Source organism: Erithacus rubecula (genome assembly GCF_903797595.1).
Source record: "Erithacus rubecula genome assembly, chromosome: 6".
NCBI lineage: Eukaryota > Metazoa > Chordata > Aves > Passeriformes > Muscicapidae > Erithacus > Erithacus rubecula.
In genome coordinates this window covers 27,052,365-27,073,453 of record NC_136688.1, presented here as the reverse complement: position 1 = coordinate 27,073,453, position 21,089 = coordinate 27,052,365, and the positions used below count along the sequence as shown (strand labels likewise).

The 21,089-nt window shown below is 37.3% G+C and overlaps 1 protein-coding gene across 8 annotated transcripts in view; it reads left to right on the top strand.

Moving 5' to 3' along the window:
• The window catches only part of SIPA1L1 (signal induced proliferation associated 1 like 1), a 198,056-nt gene that overhangs the window by 8,459 nt on the left and 168,508 nt on the right, over positions 1-21,089 (top strand). For 5 of the 8 annotated variants that reach the window (XM_079309824.1, XM_079309826.1, XM_079309821.1 and 2 more), the window contains exon 1: positions 17,059-17,138. The exons of 2 other annotated variants lie outside the window; for them this stretch is intronic. The gene's annotated coding sequence lies outside the window, so the exon portion shown is untranslated. Of the gene's footprint in view, positions 1-17,058; positions 17,139-21,089 lie in introns of those variants that run through there. One more of the 8 variants, XM_079309823.1, reaches the window with a different exon arrangement.

Below are 21,089 nucleotides of genomic sequence, written 5' to 3'. Positions count from 1 at the left end.
TTTAGTATATAAGTTGGTACTTTACATAACTGAACAACTGAATCGAGGTTTTCCATTCTTACATTGTTGAAGTATCTTTTTGTTTGTGCATGTTAAATATAATGACTTGCCTCAAACTGTCAACAACTTTATGCCTGTCAAGGGCAAAAGGGCACCAACTGTGAATGTGCTTTTTATCTGAGACATAGAATGCATCAGTCCTGAAAATGGAGGCAGGGGGAAGCAGTCATTTTAATTCATTTAATTGCAGTTGTGTGGAACTGGCTACATGAAAAATAGTTATAGGCAGGGTAAACATTGCATCTTATAGAAGCACAGAGTTCCCAGAGATAAAAAATGTCTGAAGTACTGGGTGAGGGAAGAGAGCTTTAACTGTTCCTTGTTTCTTGTAAACCTGTACTTTGCTTTAAAAAACCTACAAAGCAATTAATAGTAGTCATCAAATATTCCCAAATGTGTTGCAGTCTAACTTAAGGTGACAGGTGTCTTTATGTTCTTGAAGCAGGGCCTTAAGTGACTTAGGGCTAAATAGACAGATCTCAGAAACTGATACAATTATTAAAATTAAGGAGCAGTTGAAGGAATTCTTAGATAAAATCCCATTTAATCTTTCAGTTATGAGTAATAGGAAGAAGTATTTAGAATTAACAAGGGTCAAACCTGAAATAATTGGTAAAACGTAGAGCTGGTGGACAGATTTAAAATCAAGTAATGCTTTGATTACTGCCTTGTTTGGAACATATTGCAAGGTAGTGTTGTGAACATCAGGGATGCTGGAGAGGGTAAAAGCAATCCAGAAACATCCAGAGTTAGCATGGCTAATGCTTTTTGGTAGAGAACAGTACTGATGAAAGCCAATTTTTGACTTGTGTTTAAATATTGTAGCTAAAACTATATGAGCAAGTGAATGATATAATCTGTTTCTGCCTCTCCCTTCTTCCTTTTTTCCTGAGTGTTACAATTTATAAAAGAAGGGTCTAGAGATGTCTCATTTTCTAACTTTAAAAGTGAGAGGAGAGTTGAAGATCTGTTTCAAGTAAGATAGAGAAATCAGCACAACTCAATATAAATGAAGCTTAATGCTTAAAGTTCTGCCTAGTTTCTTAAGTTTGGATCCTGCTTTCCTCCAAAATGTTTAGCTTTTTTTCCCCAGGAGCTGTCAGAAAACAGACCTAAATTAATACTTTTTTGAAACTTAGCTACAGATTAGAACTTTATTCCTTGTAACAGAGAAGTAACATGAGGATTTTGTAAACGTTGTACCTGTTTGTGTGGTTTTTCACCTTCATGTTTTTACATGGGGAAAGAAGAGGATGTGTGAAACAGTGCTATTTCAGTGGCATTTTACAAGTTGCAATAAAAACTGCTCTGCAGCAGTATGTGGGTTTTATGTGCTTGCAAGTAAGTAATTAATTATTAGTGTTTAATAGTACTTTTGAAAGTGAAGTAATGGTATACGTAGTATAATGTAAAATACCCCTTAATAGTGGCTGGTTTCTGCATTACTGTGTTTTCCTGTTGCTGATGGAGGAAGTACAAAAACCTCTTTGTGTCAGATGTTCAAAGCTCTTTTGCCAGGCAGAAAAATTCTTTCTGAAGTGGTGGTGTTTTTTTTGTTTTGAATCTAGTGTTAGTGCTGAGTGACTGTTCTGTTGGTTTAAAAATGTTAATAGCAGTAGCTATCGTGTTTGCTGTAACCTCTCTTTGTTATCAACTTAGTACTTAGCTGAGATGCCAAAAGCTCTTGAAATACATTGCAGCTTCAAGCAGGTTAGGAGCTGCACCCAATGTTGCAAGTCAGAGTGTTTTATTATCCCTGTGTTCAAAATCTTGAACCAAAGACTTGGGATACTATTGAAGTGCCACTGCTCTTCACTTTATAATTATGTTAATTAGTGTTGAATGTCATTAAGATGAACGTATAGAGTGTTAATGAAGCTACTTCTGAAATTCAGCTGTTGTCATTATCTCACTGAATGGTTGTACCAAAAAGTTGCTTGACTCTGCCCCACCAGAAAGATAACAGAGAAGAGCTTACAGCATGTAGCTGTCCCTTGGGAATGGATCATCTGGTCTCAGTCACCTCTTCTGAGACACTGGACAGTCAGAGACTTGGCTGCAAGGAGAAGGACTGGTTTAATAGCCATATGCAGCTTTCAGCAGACTCTCTTCTCAGGGCCTTTGCTTGTCTTGTGAATGCAAGTGATTTGTGCAGTCTTGTGATTACATGTGAGTAGCAAGCTGTTGCTTCTGGTAAGGTTAATATCATCTGATCTCCTTTTTTGCATCTAGGAAAGAAGGGATTTTTGTGGGGAAGGTTTTGTAGATGGTTTCTACTAGTGGCAGAAGCAATTACTTTTGGGATGAAGTTTGATTTCCTTGTATCTCACTCTTCCTCCTTACTTAGTTTTAGATGATTCTACCTGTCTTGATTTAAAATAAAAGTGAAATTAATCAAGCAGGATAATTACAATATGGACAACAGATAAGTATTTTGTATTTGTGTCTGTGTTTTCATGGGCTGGAAAGGACCAAAGCCCAGCTAAATCGGACATCTTGGGCAAAATACAGAATCATCTAGATGTCTAATGTGGTGCAGCATAGTTGCATGATAGTGATGCTGCTCTGCATTGCATGCACTTATTTATTCATGTGCACTAATTGGTTTGTATTTTGATGTGACATTACTGTAATATCAGTGCTGTGTATTCATTTGTTTCTTACCTCATTGACTTTGTGAAGTAAGGAAATGCAGTTGCCCTTGAGCAAGGTGTCTTAAAACACACGAGAAATCTCTAGTAGCGTTCAGAGCAGAAGCTGCCTTGGGCTTTAGATTTCAACCTGCTATGGACAGATATATTTATAACTAGCTGTAAAGCTGTGCTGGAGATGCTTGAGCCAGCTCAGAGGAAAGCAGGGGCTACATCTGCACTTGTCTGCAGCCTGCTTTTTGCTCCTGAGAGTGGCTCTGGTCAGCTCAAACTCCTGCTGTTTGCTGGGAACAGTCCCTGGCCTCATGGGATCTCATGTGCATCAATGGCCCCTTAGTAAGCTTGAACAAAACCATGACAGTTATGGATCAATGCTCAGACCTTTGCCTTGGACTTATTTTATTTGTTATTATAGCTTTAGCTCTCAGTGCCTACATGGCACAGTGTAATGCTCTGCTGAGTTTGTAGTTGCACGTGTAGAGCATTTAATAGCAGTAGTAGCACTGCATGTGAGCTGAAAGTCTTCTTCTTCATGCCTAGGGACAGTGCTGGGCTACCCTGGCTGTTGCCTTTCTGCTTCTGGCATTAGCCCAGCAGTTTTAGTTCCAAGGTCAGAAGATCAGTGGTACCAGCATAGTACCTGGCATGCTGCAAGTTAGAGTAATACTGGAATAGATTACCTTGGATTTTAATTGCCTGCTAGATAACTGTTTTAAGTGAGCTCTTGTGTATCTTGACCTGTAGCAATAGCAAATAAGAAGGTCTACAAAACTGCAAAAGGAATCAAACAATGCATGCAAATGCATAGAAATTGTCAAATCTAAGGCCATTAAAATGCATTTTAAAGTATTCCTTTAAATCTGGATTAATATCTGGTGTAGGCTTTCAAGCCATCTTCAGAAAGATTTGTGTTCAAAAGTTGTGTGAAGCACTGCCTGTCTGTACTTCAGAGAGTGTCTTAGCTGACACTGCACCCTGTGAGAGTCAGCCAACATGCCTCACATTGCCACTTGCAGTTTTTCCATTTTAGTTTTTGTCTAGTTCTAGCAAATGCATGGATAGTGTTCTTCAGCTCAGCACTAGCTTGGGTATCTGTGCTGCATGGCAGTCACTGCTGAGATTGCAGTTGCTGTGTTCTGCATTTCCCATAACAGCTTTGAGGCAAGGTTGCCCCCAAAGTTTTGGGTTTACCATGGAAACCAGCTGGGGTGGTTATGATCTGTGTGTTCCTTCCAGTTTGATTTCTTCCTTAAAGCTTCTTTCTTCTCCCCAACTTTCTAAATATTTTGAATTTTCTAGGTTTTGGTTTAGCTCCTTGTATGCCTAAGAGTGTCCAACAGGGCTTGTAAAAGCAGACTGAGTGGGTGAGATTGAGTCCCAGCAGTAGTGAGAGCTGTAGCACACACAAGAGTGTTCTAAGCTGCCAGAGAAGCTGTGTGATGAATTCAGTTTCATGGGAGGAACTTCAGCTGCAGTATGTGTGTTTTTATATATCAAATCTGAGAGAGATTTGAAGGTACCAAGACCTTGTTAGTTCGTGTAATTGCTTGTTCTGTATAGATTTCTGTCAAGTCCTCCTTCTGGGAAACGTGCAGAAGATAAAATGTAGCAGGAGCCTGTAGTGGTATTTGTGGTATTTGGTTGCTCAATAGTTTCTGTAGCTAAATGTCTTATGAGAAGTCTTTCTTTCCCTCTAGTATGGTTAGCACTGCTGCTGTGTGAGCAGCTTTTGTGGTTTTTTTGGTAGAGGAAATCACTTTGTATCAGGGAAATGCCTTTTTCCCTCTGGAGTATTTTGAAATACCACCCCCCTCCAGTGTTATTGTTGAAAATTGAAATACTGGTTACCAAGAGCTTTTTCATATTACCTTTCTTCAAGAAGAATCTCTTCATTATGCTGCAGAGATGCACGAGTGTTTTAAGGCTCACCCTGCAAAGTTCTGTGAATGTCAGAGGAGGACAAACACAAACGAGATGCTGCCCATCCACTGTTCTCCCAATTCACTCTTACCAGACACTTTTGACTTCCTTCTGACTGTCTGTGCTTTACTGGCAAGTGCCTTGTAAGGCTTAGTTGAAGAGGTGGTATGATGAGTTTGAAAGATGGTTTTATTCTTGCCTTTGCTTGTCTGACCAAAACTTAAGCATTTTTCTTGCTTCAATTTTTCCCCCTGTTCTATTGAGAAGTTAAGCAGGTTCATTTTGTACCTAGACAGGGGATGCAGAAGCTAATTGTTTTGAGTGTCAGTGGACAAGTGGTATGAGACAGGATCCAAAAAGGACATCCTGACTTAGAAAGATTGAATCTTATGCACTTGTAATGCTTTTGATTGTTGGACAGTTAGGCTGCAGGTAAAGCAGAATTTGTAATGACTTATTTTTCAACTTGGGATTGATTAGAAGATCGGTTGCAATGTGAGATTTCTCCTGTTGTAGAGATACAAAACTGAGTGCTTATCCATCTCAGAAGGTGGGATCTTTGAATAAGTTGCATATTGACTTTGGTTGTCTGGGACAGTGGCACTGTGGGGAGCAGTAATGGAGCCAGGCTCTCTGCCTCTCATATCTCAGCAGCTGCTGTGCAATGTGCAGTCTGGGCTCAGTGGGCTCTTGCTTCCATTCTGTTGCTCCTGAGATTAGAAATCTTGGATCCCTCTTTCCTTCTAGAGTTGAGAATACTTGTTTCTTCATTTGTACTGACTGTTAGCATGGCCTAACACTAAATGATGGTGATTCACAGATCTTCTAGGGTAACTTCTGTTTGTGGTTGCCATAATGGTTTTGCAGTTTGGGAGACAGTATCTGTCAGCCTGATCCTTTTTCAGGCATTCAGCATTAATCAACACTGGGTTGAAGAAGTCCTGCAATGCAGAATGCATTTAAGTTCATTCTAAGTAAAAGGAGGAAAGATCAATAGCACACAAAGCCATGTAAGTTGGTGTAAAGAGTATGTAATAATATATATCCAAATTTAAGGTTACAAAGTTAGAACACTTGTTCAGTGATGCCAGAAGCAGGACTTTAGGACTCACAGTACTGTGTCAAAAGTACAGTGGTTATATATAAAGTATCAATCTCTTAAATTCTGTTGGCTTAAATAAAATCAAAATTCTTACCAGGTAACAGCATGACTTATTTGCATTGCACATTCATTATTTAGACCACTATGATTTTATACTGAATTAGATCTAATGAGCTTCCCTATGACTGATACTAGTTTGGCATCATGTTCTGCCACACTTGATAAAGTTTGAGCATGTGCCTGAATCTCATTTGGACCAAATTTGTCATGTTTGGTGATGTAATAGTGCAAAGATTTGCTGTAAATGCTTATGAAACCAGTATTTTGTCTCCTGTAACTTCCTGACAACTTTATCTTTACAAATATTTGAGAAAGATACAACAAAAGCTGTAAAGTACACTAACAAATAACTGGTTGTATTCAGTGTTTGAATGGTTATAGAAGGGTTGGTCTTTGCATGCATTGTGCAGCCACTGTTGTGTGAAGTTCTCAATGGATGCTTTCAGACATGGTAAAGTGATTGGCATTGTGTTTATCTTTTTGTTCATCATCCATTCTTAGTGTTATGCTGAACCCAAAGCCCATTTCTAATTTTGTAAAAGAGAAAAAATAATTCAGTCTTAGTGAAGCAGATTCTGTCTTGAATTCTCTTTAATCTTTTTGATAGATATGAAGCCACAAATCTTTTTATCTGAAGAATGCTAAAGAAAAGAAGGGGCCATTAGAAGAAAAGATTTTAATGGGATCATAAATGTTCTGTTTGGATGTGTCCTATTAGATGTTGCTTGGACATTGAATCTCCTTCTGAAGACATTTACATGTTCCAATTCTTGATATTTGACCTGATTCTATTATGAGCCGTTCTTTGTTTCAAGACATGAATGGTGCTCTTTTAAAGTCTTTTGACATTTCTTTTTGTGGCTAAGTGTATTTCTTTAAAAATTAACAAAGCATCTGAGGTCAGTTTTCTACAGAATAGGAGATGCTGGGTTTCATAAGTAGTGTTTTGGGTGCTGCAGAATATGTCTGAATCTATGGTGTCCAGAAGTGCAGGGTGAAGAGATTCAACTGTGATAATGTTGGGAGGTTTTTGGCAAAATATGTGTTTAGGACATAGCTTAAGGTGATTTATTTTTGTTTTGAACTATGGCAGGTTTTAAAATTTTCTTATTAATTTAGTAGAGATTCCATTTAAGTGTTTCTGTTTTTTGATATTTTTCCCCCAATAGTAGCGTTTATCAACAATATTATGGAAGAGGAAGGGATATTTCTTTTAGTGTTTCATGTGCCACCAAAGTCTTAGACCTTTTGCTACAAAGGAATTCTTTCCTTGCCCTGATTATTGAATTTCAGTAACTTACAGTGATAGTGACTTTAACTTAGTCTTCACTGTAATCTCCCTTTATATAGGTGCAGAAAACAAGATGATCCCCCCAAGTCTTCTCCAGAGTAACAAGTGCAGGTATCTCAGCCTGTCCCTGTTCTAGTGTACTTCAGACACCAAATAGCTTGATGGTCTCTGAACTTTCTTTAGCCCCTCTTTGTTACACTGGGCAGGCTAAAACTGAACATACTCATTTAGCTGGGATCTCACTAGTGCTGAGTAACAGTCAATGTCACTTCTGGGTTTAGACAGGGCACCAACAAACACTTCAAGGCAGATATTTTTAACTTGCTCTTATCTAGGACTTGAGATCGTACATTTTCAGAAATGTCTGTTTTTATTCTTAGATGCATGAGGAGCCTTGGTTTGAATAATGTTTTACTATATTACTGTTTTCAGAGTTTTTTACATTGTTTAGCTTGAAGTAGACTTTCTAATTCATAGCCAGCTTGTTTCATGCAGCTGCAGATATAATAAATTAATCTGCTCTTTGAAGCTTTTTTCTGTCTAAATTGAACTGGTAGTAGTTGCACATCAGTTATCCTACTGATGCATTTTGCCTTGTGTGACATGTTATATTGCATTTCTTCAAGCTAGGCATCAAGCAAACTGTAGTGGTTGTCTGACTTGGAGTGAAAAAGTAGTTTTATGACTTCTTTATTTTTGGTGTCAGCTTCTAGTTTATGAATTACAGTTTGTTTGATCCACATGCAGGGATGTACTTTGCACCATATTTAATGTGTCTAAGTCAGTGAAAGTCATGCAAGAATAAATGCTTATGGAGAGAAAGTGAGCATTCTCAGTAACAGTAGGGAAATGAAATAGTGGCAGGGAACAGAGAAAAGACAGTAAAGATATTTTTGTCCAATGCAAATCAGTCTTTCACATGGACAAGTGAAAAAGGATGCTTTGCCCTTGCTACTTGTATGTTTTATCATATTGCTTGTGGTGTCTAACAGGCTGCATGATGGTGCCAGAGCAGAAGCAATCAGCCTTAGAGCTCTCTTGGTGCAGAGTCCAAGTCATCCAGAAACTGGATTCTTGGTGTTGGTTCAGACCTCCTATGCTAATATTCTTAGTCATATAACTTTGATTTTTACTAAAGACTAACTAAAACTTGCTGGCACCTGCACAATGTTATTTTCTGGCAACTGCAGCTCTTGTGCCCATGGATCTCAGCAGGTTGGATCACTTGCTTCATTTAAAAGATAGCACATAGTGTTTCAAGGCATAAGGACAAATCAGTTTGCAGCCTGTGCTTGTCACAGCTGTCTTGCCTTACACCTCATGGGAAAAGATTTATCAGGCATAATTATATCTAATTGAGACACTCTTGTTAGCTTGCCAGTGTTACTTTTTTCTGTTAATTTGATCAGTGGACACAGATGCGATAAAAATGTAAACAGTGCCTATTTGAAAGACTTTGTGCTTCTTGAATTATTTAAATGATTTATTTAATCTGCCATGAAATTATGTGGATTGTCACATGGAGATTCAACTCACTCGAGTTTTCTACCTCTAAGAGTTTTATTTCCATGAAGAAGGTTTAATATTTTTAATCACTTATAAAGGATGAAATAATTTCATAATGCACCTGCAGCTCGCTTTCTGTAGTCACAGGCATGGACTTTCCAAACTGCAGCTTGTTCTTTGTAGAACAACTTCTAAAAACTTCTAAGTTCTAAACAACTTTTTCAACCTTACTGTTGAAATATTATTTGTAGTAGATATAGGTCAGCTAAACCTTGCCAGACATGTAGGAGCTTAACTTTTGCTGTGTATGTATAATTTGTGAACATTTCAGGAGAAAGTAAGGTTGTATTTTAGGGTGGGGAGTCTCTGCCTTGAGAGAAATAGAGGTGGCTTTGCAGGGGGATTATTGTAGGGAAACTATAGAGATGTTATTGTTTCTGGGTGGAAGTCTGTTTGGTGTCTTGGAAATAAGAGTCTTGAAATAGAAATGCTGAGGAATTGGGTACAAAAATAAGAGGAAGGGAAATTGTTACTTCAGACTTGAGTTGCCTTTATGTGTGAACTGTTCTGTATATGGAATTACATGTTGAATGGATAAGCTGAAGAAAATTGGGATATAGTGAACTTGAATTAATTTTTTTCTTTTCCATAAAGTGCATTATTAAGCTTTTTTCCTCCATTAAAAAGTGTATTTTTTCCGTGGCAGAAATGTGGCTGCAAATTTTGATTTGTAGCCTAAGGCAGTCTTTAGCTGGAGAGGGAGGTTTGCCTGTGTGGGGGAATTATTCTAAAACTGCTTTCTGTCATTGTTTTCTTCTAAGACAGTGATCTACACCAGATAAGCATTTAGAGTATGTCTTGACTGGAATGTGAGAGTTAATGGCTCATTTTGGCTTTTGCTGAGAAGGTTGACTCTGAAGACCTTGCTGGTTGTACTTGGCTTATAGTATATACCAAATGTGAGTTTAATTATCAAAGGTGAACCTGCTTTAAAGCAGCTGTGGCCAAGGTGAATGCCAGATTTTTTTGTTAGTCCCTGTCTTACCAACTGGTGAAATCTAAGAAATAACCTATTCTATACAAATATGTTTTAGTTTTTGATTTCCACACCTTTAAAAAAAGCCTCATAGAACACCACTCTGTTTCCCAAAAAGCTGACAGGAAAGAAAGAGAAATGCCTTGTAAAAGACCTTTCCTATCTTATCAGTCATACAGAGTGGTGGTGCTGCTCTTCCCGTGCTGATGTGTTTGTGGAAGGTGCAGGGTGTCTTGCTCTGACATGTGCAGTGCTGTCAGGGAGTGCTGGGAGAAGAGGGGCTCCTAGGTGGTCATGGCCTTCACAGAAAGTGCTGCACTAGCTGGGGTTGTACTGAATGCCTTCCCTCTACATCACACATAAAACTGTAAGGGGTGCTTGTGTTTCAAGCTTCTTGCACTTGTTCATAAATTTGTATTTGTGGTTGCTTGTGGCTTCATCAGACTGATCTAAATTTATTTGAGCAAACAGAAAAAATTGTGTACTGGTGGGGCATTAATACTTCTCTGCAAAGGCAGTTGAATGCTCAGTGGGCAGGTAGTCAGCATTGCTGACTTCTATTTATTTATTAATTTCCCTCCCCCAGCTGATGCTTTTGAAAAGTTGCCTAAGAATTGCTTCAATTAACAGGCTTCATATTTTTGAGGAGCCTTTCCTTTTCACTGGTGGGAGAATAAATGATAAAGTACTCGCTTGATTAGTCTTGGTTTTCATGTGTTTTAGTAGATAAAATGGAGACTGTTCTTGAAAGCTAAACTCTGCTTTGCATAATTGCAGCAACACTAAGTAGTAGATCAAACAGTAATTAGCTGAACAACTGGCTAATGACCACTGGAAGAGGAGAGAAAATGGTCAGGAGAGGTGTACTGCTGTTGAACTTGTACCAGGTTATATTCTGTTTGAGTGTCTTTACAAGGAAAAAATGGTGCTGACTTGGCATAATGCTTTTTGGTGTGACTCTACTGATCACCATGTCTACCATGAAGGATAACCCTTAACTCCAGCTTACAAAAAGAAGTAAAAACTGATATTGGAATATGTGCTCAAGGTAAAATTAGATTTCTGTGTTTTTATATTGAGGCTAATAATGATTGTTACCAATGTTTTAATTTTTTGTATTTTGTGATAGTGTCTTTCAGTGAAGGTGTATGTAAGAATCTTCTTGATGTATACATTTGGTGGGACTTAAATATTTCATTTTTAGAATTTACTAATTTGCAGCTCTGACCTGTGTGTAAAGCCAGAGGTAAATTGAGAACAGAGTTACAAAACTTGGTAGTAACTCTGTACATCCTCTCAGCTATACCCTGCTGAGAGGCTTTGGTAAAGGTCACCTTAAGTATCTGAGGAAGGTTAATTAGAAAAAAAAAATCCCCACCAAACAAAACTCACTGGTTATTTCTTCTGATAAACATATGCATCTGGCAAATTGTCCAATGTACTTCATGGATCTGTTCCTGTAGCCGAGCCATGCAACTCGTGTCTTGTTTAAAGTGCTCTGCAATAGTGTGGAGTGAACAAGTGATGCTCACAGCAGGCAAGTCTTCAAACTGTTGGTTTAGCTGAAGGGTGATCTTGCCAAAAGGGCTTTTTGTGTTTTGAACAAATTGCACAAATTGATTTTATTGTGTACCTAGTGGATGATGGAGGCATATGGTGCATCTATAATTGAACTTGCCATGTAGTCTTACTCAGTTTATCAGTTTGCTCTGTGAATTGCTTATATGGCTGCAAGTGTAACTCAAATTCTGCTTGGTAAGGCTTTTACAAAACAAGAGAATGAGTTTAGAATGCTTATTTTGGGGGGAAAGGGGGATTTTTTTGTTGTGTGTCTCTGTCATGATGCTGTTGCCATCAGATCTACTTTCAATGCATTTTAGATGACAATTATTCTTTGGACTTAAACAGATGTTGATTCTGACAGAAATAAAAATCTGAAGATTTTTGTGAACTTTTTAGAACCGTTATCTAAAGGAATTGATGAGCAGGGTAAGAATTGCCTTATCTTGCATAAAACTCTTGTGGCTATCTGCCTACTGTGAAGCAGAACATGCCACTTCTTGCTACATAAATGGAAAAAACAGAAGAAGTTATGAAGGATAGAGACAATCAATCTGTCCCTATTTCATTATAAGGCAAAATACCATTATTTTGAGCAGTTAAACCTGAAAAATGGTATATACAGAGTGCTTTGCACAATATCGAGATATAGTGGCAGAACAATGTTGAGGGGAAAAAAGCTGAAGTTTTGGCAACTGTTTGTTTTGAAATGTAACAAAAGTGTCATGTTGACCTTGGAGCTTGGGGGAAGCAGTTTTTAAATGAGGTTTAATATATTAAGTTCATGATTGTTGCTCAGGAATAAAATTGGGGAGTTGCTTTAAGATTGAAATACTCTGAAATATATTTAATTTGAATTTTAAAAACTTTTTTTCCTGTCAGATATTAAGTTTTGCCTGATAATTTTTGGCATGCAGTAGAAAGCTCACATTGTGAAGAAGATGGAACAGAAGTGGGCTGAGAAAGAAACCTTCTGTTTCTTTTGAAGGTCTGTTTCACAGTGTGTAGTTAAACTATATCTGGATTTTTCTGTGTTAGTTTCTCTTCACTTCTTCAGCTGCATAGCTGTAGACTGTTCAGTGTAACAATTTCTGACCTTTTGTTCTAATTGTTAATGAACGTAGAATAACTTTTTAAACAATATTTTAGGAATTTAGATTTTGATGGACAGAATCATTCTGTGGCAAAACTGTCTTAGTACAGTGGCTTTTACTTTGAACCTCTTGTATTTCTACTAAAGAAAATTTAATTTCTGCAGTGCAATGCTAACATGGATTTGGCTCAATTTTTCTTTTTAAATGTGAAGAGTGTCTGTGTTTGAGATGAGTGACATAAGGGGAATTTACCTGTGTGAAGGTAGATTTCTTTTCTTCGTGTTTCTTAAAGGCAGCTGAGAAAAGAGCCAAGGTGGTTTAGACATAGGGTAGTGTTATAGATAAGCTAACAATAGTTGAGGTCCTGTTTGTTCCTTGCAGGTTAGAAAATTATTGAAGATGTTAATAACTTTTTTTGCTAATGTTATCTTTTGAGAAGTATTTAGGAAGGCTCCTCAGTGTAATGAGTTCAGTTATTTTTCCTGAGAATGGTTTAGACTTTGTCTTTGACTGTTTGTGATAGAAGGGTGTTTTGTGAATTTTAGAAATTTCTTATATAGTTGCTACCTCAGCTAAATTATACAGAGATAGCCTGTTAACCTATGGTGTGTCATAGACCCTCTTTTCTGAATGTTAAGTGAGCTTAAATTCTTACATGTCCACAGGAGACCTGCATGGTTAAGACAGAATGGAGCAGGGAGCTTTTGTTTTACTGGTTTTGATGTTTTTTAATTTCTAATTTGAAAGCTCTAAGCTTATAAAAGCACCGAAAACTGAAATGTGCTTAAGTGCAGGTTTTTGAGGGGGACAGGAATTTCCTTCACTCTCCTTTGAAATTCTGATATTGAGAGATGTCTCTAAAAATTTTGTTTGGCAGCCTAGGAAAGGACTTGCAATATAACCTAGTATAATTCATGGTGGACTGGATGCCTTATGTGTCAGACTTACACCAGGAACTGCATTATGACTGGCCTCTCTTAGTGCTGGATTTTGCTTCTGGGCCCCTCTCCCATGTAATGTCACTGCTGCACAGGTCATGGGCTCATGCTGCTGTCTCTGTCCTTTTCCACCCCATACCTAAAATTGAGAAGCAATTAGCTGCACCAAAAATTTGCCCATGAAGTCACATCCTAAAAGTAGCATTGTAACTTTAGGTTTTTCTATATGTTGCCTTCTCTGAAGGCTGGTGAAGCTTCATTCAGGAAAGCTTCAGAAATGTGTTTTTAAAGAGCTGATATAGCTTTTATCTGTGAACCAGGAAGAACACAGCTTGTAACAAATGCAACTTTGGGAGTATAGTGCAGCTGCTGTCTCATTCTAAGAGAATTCACAGCCACAACAATTCTCCTGTATTTCTTTTGATTTTATATCCTCAATACAAAATACACAGCTGTTAGATGAGAATAAGCTAGTTATGTTTTAAACCATACTTGAAATCTATAGGTGACAGATCCCTTGGTTTCCTTTTTGTTCTCCCTGTTGGGAATGGGTCGCTCCTTTCAGTTCTCAGTGCAGTTCCCACATATACCGTGTCAGTGATCTGAGGTATTTATGAATTTTCTGTATGTTCCTGTTATGCAACCTATATTTTGTAAACTATTTTTTCCCCATCTCTTTCAAACCTGTAGTATTGGGTGTCACTGGCAGCTCTCTGCATGGCAAATTGCTTCTGTGAATGTATTCCAACAGGTGTGTTATTTTTGTTTTCCTGGAATTTGTTTTGCAATTTAGCATGAACATACTATACATCTATATTTCAATCTGGTTCAAACAAGTTTAGCTCAAGTAGTGGTTGAGTCGTGGTTTTGGTGGAATGACTGTTTGGCAAGCATTGCCTGTAAATGCTTCAGTGTTTTCAGCACAGAATATTTTGGGGCTGCCATAATGCAATTGCATAATCTTATATTATGTGCTTACAAAGAAGAGATGTTTTCAAAGTTTGAATAGGAGCTCTGAAGTGCATGAAAAAAATCTTAACTTTTTACTATCAGAGGCCTTATTTTAAAGACTTTTTTTTTCTGTTATGTGCATATTTCAACCTGACATGAATCTTCTGATGATATGGGATTGTGTGGGATTTATTATTGTTTTTTTAGGGTCTCCTTAATGAAGCAGTTTGTTCAGTTGTGCTAGTCTGTAGTTTCAGATGATTAATTTGTCACCCTGTGACATTCTCCTTTCCTTTCTGTTCCAAATGGTATCTAGAAAGCTTTGGGTTGATATAACATTCAGGAAATGCTGCATTTTCCTACTGCAAAATGAGAGAACAATGATTCTTTTAATATTTTGAGAGTGACTTAGATACCTACTAATCAATACTGTTTTACATGTATCAGTTTTGAGGGTTTAAATATAAGCCTTAAACACTGCAGGGTGTATGTAACATCCCACCACCCCCCAATTTTTTTCAAATAATATAAAAGGAAAATTGTAAGAGGTTATTACAAGCCATATATAAGATGCTACAAGCAGTTTTTAGAGTGTTCTACTAGTTTAAGGCCTGCCAGCATTGGAGGTGACAGATTTAGGGTGTTATGTTAAAATGTGCTTGATATTTGTGGATTCACTTCTTGAATCAAACTATAATTATGATTTTGATGTTGTCCTGTGATAACAATTATATATTATAGGGAAAAAAATTGCTCTTAAATTCCTAAAGTCTAGTTATCTTACTGAGATTTCACCAATCCTTGTATACAGTGGATAACTCTTTCCTGCTTATATTGCTGATTTTAGCTTTTTAATGCCTCAAGGCCATAATTATCCATAATTTTTGTATGGAAGACATGCTATATCTGTTTGTCACTTTTTCTCTTGTCCCTCTGTCTTTTTGAACAATGTGAATGGCAAACAGTAGTCAGAAAAATAACTGTGGTAGGTTGTACAGAGCAATGGTTTTTATTTTCCCTTCTAAACTATATCAGTTGTTACCACTTGAGGTTGTTTTTCCATTCTATTGCATTTATGGGTAATGGATTTCATCTAAGGTTTTATTTCACAATCAACCAGTTGCTGTCCAAACCTTCTGTGACTATCCACAGTGACTTTCAGACAAGATTGTTCAGACTGGATATAAATCTTTTTGGCTTTACAAACTTTGTGAATGCTTGTATAGCTGTCAGTTTAATTAATATTTATAAGTATAGGTGAAAGTGTATATCTTTGTGGAAGGTTATCAGTGCATCATCCTCTTCCCTTCTTTTCTAATTACTGGGTTCACCATTTAAGAAATCTCACTGCTTCTGCTTTTCTCCCACTTCGTATTTGTTGATCAGTTGTAATTTGCAAGTAATTTGTTGCTCTCATCCTGTGAGGGTTTGTTTTCTTGAAAACCCTTCGATGAGAGATCTTAGTATTCTCCTAAAATTCCCTGTATGTTGCTGAACTTACCAGCTGTGTTGCACCACATAATACTGAGATCTTTCTTAGATTTTTTGTGCTAATTGTCTCTTCAGCAAATCCTAAATGCTTGAACTTCTCTTTGTGGAAGTCAGGGTGCTTTACTACATATCATGTGGTAAAGAAATGATGGATGTTTTACTTTGAACAGGCAAGCAAAGTGAGGTGAATAGTAAAGAGTATCTCTAGAAGAGCCAAAAGGCACACCTTATAGTTGTGGCAATGGCATGAGAACTCTGAATGCGTTTTAACCTGTTGCTTTATGCTGTCCTAAACCAAAACTGCCTCACGGTAGAACTGGAAATATTTGACATACACATGTTCCCTGCCAATTTCGAGGCAACCACACCCTGACTTGTTTGCTATGCTTACAAAGGTACATTTTTGATTTGTAAACAGTTCCTTATTGTTGCTGTGTAATAAGAAGCTGTTTAATGACGTTTTTGAAAGGAATAAGAACTGTAAATCTCAGCTTTCCTTAATAGGTTCTTTTATTGGAACACTTTAAACTGATGAATAGCAAGTGTGATTCCAGTGAAGTTTTACTGTGTACGTAGTACTGAGATAGAGCTGGGGCAGCTCTTTGTGCCTGTTCCCTGTGCTCAGGTGCTGGGGAAGTGTCCCAGGGTTCTGCCTTCCCTGAACTTTCTTCCTTGCCCCCTCGCTGGCTGGGTAAATCGATGTACTGCAAATACACAGGTGTCTTTTAGACCTGTCAGTATTCCAGTGGCTGTCTGACAGTCAGAGATGTACTATGTAGAGAGGTATCTAGCAGGCAGGATTTGAGAGCCAGTATAGTAATGTGAAATAATCATTTACACTAGATTTTGGGATTATTTGAAAGGTACCATGTTGCATTTTGGATGGTAAGGGGAAGATGGTCAGAATATTCCTAGTCTGTCTTTAGAATTATTTCTCTGAGACATCTAGATAACACATAAAAGTAAATTTCTGGTTGGGCTCTGGTGTTGCAAAATGCCAAACACAAGACTTGTGAAGTATTACATGAACTGAGTTCTATTACTTCTCTTTCTGTGAAAAAAATGGCTTTTCACTACTTTAAAAAAAAAAAGATAACCCATAACCATAAAGATGATCTCATTAAGTGTTATGACCTTTTAAGTCTACTCGATGCCATAGAATAATTGTGTGCAAATATTGTATGGAAATACAGATACTCGTGCTATGAAATTTTAACTTGATGAGAGTTCTACATGGATAATGAGCAGAAGGCTGGTTTTGTGTGTGGTATGATTGTGGTGACCATGAACATATGCTTTGAGCTTTTATTTATTGCTCTAGTTTATAACTCTCTGCCTTCTCTTTGTGGGTAGCACAGGCCTGTGTTTTGTATGGTAATTTTTTTTTTTACTTTGTAGGATAGAGCAGGAGTAGATGATCTTTAGAAGCCAAATAGTTTGATCCCTATTCGGTCAGCTTACAGGTGCATAAAAATCTGGTATGAATTTAAAACATCAGAGTTCATTTAACAAAGCGAATGTGTTGGGGTGTTTTTGTGGAGTGTTTTTTTGCCAATTTCTGGAAAAAAAATGATAGGAGCAAGAAGTGATGCAAAATGACATTAGAATGGTTCATGTATTAAACATTCTGCTAAGACCTGCTTCTACATTATTACCAAGTATATATTATTATAGGTGTACATGACTATGTATTTTATCTATGGATATATGCATGTTTCAGAGTGCTTGTGGTCTTTGTAGTCCGGAAGAGTTGCTGCATATGGTTGCTATAAAGGTTATTTACTTTCCTGGCTAGTTAATTAATCTATTTGATTGAACAAGTCCATTAGTTCCTGAAAATATCTGCTCATAGAAATCTGAGTGGCAAAGTCCATCTAATAGCTTGAGCTACGAGTAAAGATTGCAGCTGTGTCAAAGTACTGGATTTCAGGGAATCAGCTTTTGAGGAACTGGGAAATAGAAGACAGTACATTTCTTACTGTGTTTCATTTAATGTTTCCATACCCTGCTGCTGAGAGTGTAACTCTGCAGAAGATGAGCTGAACTGAAAAACTTCTGTTGCCTACTCTGTATTTATAAATGAAAGCATTTAATGTGCAGACCTTCAGTGCTGTTCTTTTTATCCTTCATATGAATCAATTTTTCTGCTTGAGATACAATTCCTCATCTGTTTCCAATGTCAAAGGACAGACAAAGAGCATAGAAAGCAGTAATTACTTAAAGGCATGTGAGAGTAATATCGTGCATTGCAGTCTTTAGGCTATCTTTGCTTGTGCTGTCCCATGTGTGCTTTTTTATTTTCTCTGCTATTTAGGGATTTCTTTTTCCCCAGTATTGTAGATACAAACTCTCTACTTCATTTGCTTATTTTTAGTTATAAGGCCTTTAAAGACTTTGTTACTCATCAAGAGAAATGAATTTTTGGAGTATGGATGCCGATGCTTTCATATATTTTATATTATAGACTTCAGTTTGGGCTAATATTTTACTGGCATCAGCCTCTATACAGCACAGAGCTGCTCTGTGAGAAGCACTGACTTCTCTGTAGCCTGCCAAAAGCTGTATGTGTGTTGGCAGCATGAATGCCATCCTTTGGATGAAATTTTTTGATGCCAGGATTAAACCACAGAAAGTAGAAGGAAAAAAAAACCCCAATATCAGTCTGTTATTTTAAAAAAATAAATTAATAAGTTAGTCTTTCACTATAGAAATGGTACAAAATAAAAAACAACAGTTGTAAGATGTTTTTTCACGTTGGAAATATTTTGAAATTTATGGGTGGTTTCTTTCTAAAAGAGAACAAGATTAACCATTTTGGTAGTGTTCTGAGTAAGCAGAAAATTTGGAAAGCTTTAGCAACTATATTTAAGAGGAATTATAGAGGTATTAGATGCTTTGCAATTCAGAGTTTGGCTTGCTATCTCAAGAGGGAAAAGTGGAAAAGTCACTGTGTTCTTAGTCCTGAAGTTTTGTGATAATTGTATAAGTTACATTTTGTGAGCAGAGAAGACAGAGTGAAGGGCAAATATTTTTTTTTCACGAATGCAGTGGGATTTGAGAATTTTAAGAATGTGATGTTTTCAGTAAATGCCCTGTTTTCTTCCATAGTTGTCTAATAGATGTATAGTTGTCTAATATGGATTTAGTTTGTGAGGGGAAGAGGAGGGGCAGACACTGATCTCTTCTCTCTGGTGACCACCAGTGGGAGGACGTGAAGGAAGGACCTGCAGCTATATCAGGAAAGGTTTAGGTTGGATATCAGGAAAAGGTTTTTCACCCAGAGGGTGGCTGGGCACTGGAACAGGCTCCCCAGGGCAGTGGTCACAGCTCTAAATGTTACAGAGTCCAAGAAGCATTTGGGCAATGCTCTCAGGCACAGGGTGTGACTCTTGGGGTGTTCTGTGCAGGGCCAGGAGCTGGACTCAATGATCCTTGTGGGACCCTTCCAACTCAGCATGTTCTGTGATTTCCCTAATGGAAATGCATTTCTCTGGAATTATGAGCAAGAAAATAATTCAGCTGAAATTTGGTGAGGAGTCCTAAAATTAAGTGTAAAACCTGAATTGAAAATGAGAATTAATCTTTGTGATAAGTTGACTTATAAGTTGACTTATTCCAGATGTTCTTTAAAGGTGCATCTTGTTCAGAATTCAACTCCCACAGTCCCCACAGTTGGGGAATGTCCTGTGTGGCTTCGGTTTCAGCAAAAGCTAAGCCCAGGTTTATTGCCCTGCTGCTACATAATTTCTTTGTGCTGAAGCATTCAAATTAACTTTCTTGCAATAGTAGTAATTGATGGGCATAGACTGTAGAATCACTGAAGCTTATGGATCTGCACAGATTTTTTGGTTTTGACTTTTTGGTTTATTTTTTGCTTCTCAGCCAGAGCAGCAAAGTTATTCAGCTTGATGTGGACACAAGGGAGGATTGAGGTTGTGTGGCTGAGACACTGCCTCTTCTGTCAGTCAGTGCAGTGTTGGATGGTTCCAACCAAGTAGTGCAATTTTAGTATTTCAGTATTTCACTGTTGATGGTGCTGTTGAAACTTGCTTTTGTGTATCATCTTAATATAAAGTAATCTAGATATATAAAAGTTTAGCCTAATTAGTTTCTGTGTTATAAAATCTTTTTAGAAAAGCTTCCCAATTCTGAATAACTTTTTGTCCGCCTCCCTTCCTTACTTACTTTTTCTCCTTTATAAAAACAGTCTGAACATTTTTTACAGTTTTGTTTCATCAACTTCTTTTCTGTATCTGTCACTATTTCCAAAATGCAGAGAACTCGGATGAGTTGCTATATTTTTTTGATACAGAAAAATTTGTAAGACAGCACTCTATTGTCTGACCAGGCCTATGAAATTAAAGTAAAAAAAAAAGTTTTAAATTTTAAAATAGTGATAGACAGTATATTTGCATGAAAGCTCTCCTATTTTATGCTGATTATAGTGTATTTTTGGAAGGATGTATTCAAGTAAAAGTAACATAAAAGAAATAGGATCAAAATTGTAATTGCTTTCAAAACATCGTTTTCTGCATCTTGAATTAATTATTTTCTTTATATTCCTGTTTGTTATTTTGTTTTGCTTCCTATACTCCATGAAAGATTTATTGTATTCCTTCTCTAAACGTTGTGTTCTGTAAAATGTGTTGTGTAACTTGTTTGTGTCTTGGCTTCCTTATGGAAAGGATGTCCTGTGGTTGTTTACACTTGTGGATTGCCATCCTTTCTCGTCAGTTTTGTGAATGGTATTGCATTTAATATTCTCATGCTTTATCTTATGATGAACAGATTCTGGTGATAGTGAGTTATTGTTCTTAACTGTGAGTAAGTGTTCCTTATTAGGAATGGTTTTAAATGAGAGCTGCACTGAAACTGGAAGTAAATGTGGTTGGCAATAGTTGGGAAATGCTCGTGGGAGGGCTGTTCAGAACAGGCCTGCATCAGCCCTAGGAAGTAAGGTGTGATGAGGATAAAACAGCTTCTATGTATCCTTAAGGGAAGGAGCCCTTTTGTAGGGGCCCTGTGTGACTGGGAACAGGTGTAACAATGTTGTGGTACAACATTGAATATATGCCTTCCTCCTTTCCTGTTTGTGCTTTAAAACAAGTTATTTGCCTGTTCAGTAGAGCTGTTTTAGGAACTATGCTCATTTGGAAAGTAAGAGCAGCAGAATATCTCTGAATTTGTGTTGGTTTTGCTATCCCTTCCAAGTGGGTGGTTATCAGGAAATCTTGCAATCCTATGTCTGGTAGAGATAAGACTAAAAAGCATGAGTGCTGGGAAACAGTTTAAGTCACTTACTTGAAATTTAGCTTCAGATTCTCATTTAGAATAAAATGGCCATATGCTAAAAAATGTCAACACATGTTCATAGAAATGAGTAATTATGAAGTGGAACTTGACTTAGTCTCCCTTAGTACTCATTCATT